This window comes from Drosophila serrata, unplaced genomic scaffold, assembly GCF_035046125.1.
Source record: "Drosophila serrata isolate PLE 108 unplaced genomic scaffold, ASM3504612v1 contig_378, whole genome shotgun sequence".
NCBI classification, from domain to species: domain Eukaryota; kingdom Metazoa; phylum Arthropoda; class Insecta; order Diptera; family Drosophilidae; genus Drosophila; species Drosophila serrata.
The window spans coordinates 705,541-708,245 of NW_028257276.1; the positions used below are offsets into that span (position 1 = coordinate 705,541).

Sequence of the window (2,705 nt, forward strand, 5' to 3'; positions counted from 1 at the left end):
TTTCTTCCTCCCACCTTCCACCAAGCATCCCCTGAAGGACACTAGCCTCCCGCCCTCCCTCGTCTCCTGGCCTTGTGCATGCAAACACGTTTCTGATTAGGAATCAAGAAAACCGACAACAACAGTCGGAAAGGACCTGTTCCTTCAGTTCCTTCTGCCCCTTCCTGGGCCAGCAGATGGCAGATGCGATATCTAAGGAGGAGGGAAAAAACAGGAAGACTCGGGGGCGTGGCCATAATGACAATGCCGCTAGAAAAAAATATTCATTGAAGATGTAAAGTTGAAGACACTTTAACTTGGCTTGCTTTGCCTTTGAGTAAAAACAAGGGATGCACTAAGAAAATTAAACAAAGTGAGATTTCTTTCAAGTTATCTGAACAATTTCTGATGAGAAATTCATACACTATACAGATTTGATTTATACATTTGACGGATAGCAGTGTTATTGAATATTCTGCATTTTCTGAAATGAGTCAGTTTAGATGGAAAATTTAGGGGCGGCTGAGAAGCATCGCTGAAAATGGCATTGTGTACTTGGAAAACTGGGGAAAATTACACCATTACCAGTCCCTCCCATTTCTACTTGAAAGCCCCAAACTCCTCTTTTCAATTTTCCCACCAAACAATACGGCAAAAGTTCCGAGGCAACTCAACTTTTGCTAGGATATCCCTGAAACAACCCCCGCCTCGGCTTACATACATAAGTTGTCTGGTTTCCCTGCCCCTTTGTCCTTCGTCCTGTGCCCTTGCCTGCCCCCTCCCGGAAAAACTCACCTACACACAAAGTAAACGTGTTGAAATTTAACTAAAATTAATTTGCCAAAAATCAGGGCGAAAGTTTTGCGCCATTTTTGCTCTCTGATTTACTCTCAGACTCCCTACCCATTTGAATATCCTTTACTTTGTTTGGTCCTGGGCGGACAGGGTCATAAATTTCATTGGGATTTGGCTCCTCAGTCCGAGAGTCGAGTCGTCGTCCTCGTCCTCGTCCGAGAGCCCTTTTGTCAATTCAAAGTAATTCGAAGGCAAACAGGAGACAGCCGTGTGGATGTCCTGACCTGGGGAATTCGAGGGAAATACGAGGAGGAAGCAAGGAGGTGCCAGGAGTGGCTGACCCCCAGGCCAGATCGATGGCACAGCTGGGAATTGGACGAAAGTTTTCTTCCCCCTTTCATTATTGCCAGGCCTACTTGGTTTTATTTTTTGGGGATTTATGTGGTTAATTATTGGGGCTTCCAGGTGGGTCAATTTGTATTTAAAGCCCTAAAAGAATGAACACGATGCATTAATTGCTGCATTTATTTGTTTTATGCTAATATAAATATATTTCAAACAAGTTCTATGTATGTTGAAATAGATAGAATATAGTTTATGTTGATTTCCTGACTTAATCTACTTTCTTTTTGATTTTATTTCGGGTTTTTAAGGTGATTAATAAAGACTTGTGCATGTTAAGAAATGTTTTAATTCGGTAATTCCAAAAACATAAATCTTGCCATCTAGTTAGCCTTGAGCTCGTTCTGTCAACCCAAAAGTCTAGCTCCCAAACCTTGTTGCTAGTAATTTTCAGTATAATCCCATTCCTTGAACCGGCAACATCTTTAGTAAATATTTTTAAATTATTTGTATCCGACAAGATTTTCCAAATTTTGTAAATTTCAACAAATTTCAGAAAAGTTCAGAGGTGTGTGTTCGTTTTTAGTGTTTCCTTCTAAAAGGACTACAGTAATTTCCAAATTCATTCTAGAAATCATGCATAAGTGCACGTGTTTTGAGCCAAGTACGTCTAAGCAAAGATGTCTAGCCTGCGGAGACCAGCGAAGCAGTGTTAAGACCGAACCAAAGGATGTCGAGCCTCAGCAGAGCAACAAGACAGGGCGCCGTTATCACGTTGATCATGAAGATGTCCAGTGTTTGTCATCATACGTACGGATATATCCCAGGAAGAAGCCTAATAAAAAGTAGCAGAAATTGGATGCTGCCCCTTCAGCCACACCACCTCAAGGCGACAGATGCTTGTCCTACAGATAAATTGTTGTATTGTGATGCATTGTCTACTTTTGAATAGTTTCCACTGGAAATGCGGGATCAATCTGGTGTTGTGTATTTTGTAAATGCATCGAGCCCCAGCAGAGCAACAAGACAAGTCGCCTTTATAACGAAGATCATGACGTCCAGTATCCAAGGAAGAAGCCTAAAAAGTATCAGAAGTAGGAGCTGCTCCTTCATCCGCTCCACCTCAAGGCGCCAGATGCTTGTCCTACAGATAAATTGTTGTATTGTGATGCATTGTCTACTTTTGAATAGTTTCCACTGGAAATGCGGGATCAATCTGGTGTTGTGTATTTTGTAAATGCATCGAGCCCCAGCAGAGCAACAAGACAAGTCGCCTTTATAACGAAGATCATGACGTCCAGTATCCAAGGAAGAAGCCTAAAAAGGAACAAGTAGGAGCTGCCCCTTCATCCACTCCACCTCAAGGCGACAGATGCTTGTCCTACAGATAAATTGTTGTATTGTGATGCATTGTCTACTTTTGAATAGTTTCCACTGGAAATGCGGGATCAATCTGGTGTTGTGTATTTTGTAAATGCATCGAGCCCCAGCAGAGCAACAAGACAAGTCGCCTTTATAACGAAGATCATGACGTCCAGTATCCAAGGAAGAAGCCTAAAAAGGAACAAGTAGGAGCTGCTCCTTCTTCC

The 2,705-nt window shown here is 42.2% G+C and overlaps 1 long non-coding RNA gene across 1 annotated transcript; it reads left to right on the forward strand.

The window, feature by feature from the left end:
• Positions 1-1,542: 1,542 nt before the first annotated feature.
• Positions 1,543-2,419, forward strand: LOC110182840 (uncharacterized). The gene is made up of 2 exons (XR_002319588.2): positions 1,543-1,684; positions 1,748-2,419. It is a non-coding gene; the product is annotated as an uncharacterized LOC110182840 (long non-coding RNA).
• The last annotated feature ends 286 nt before the right edge of the window (positions 2,420-2,705 follow it).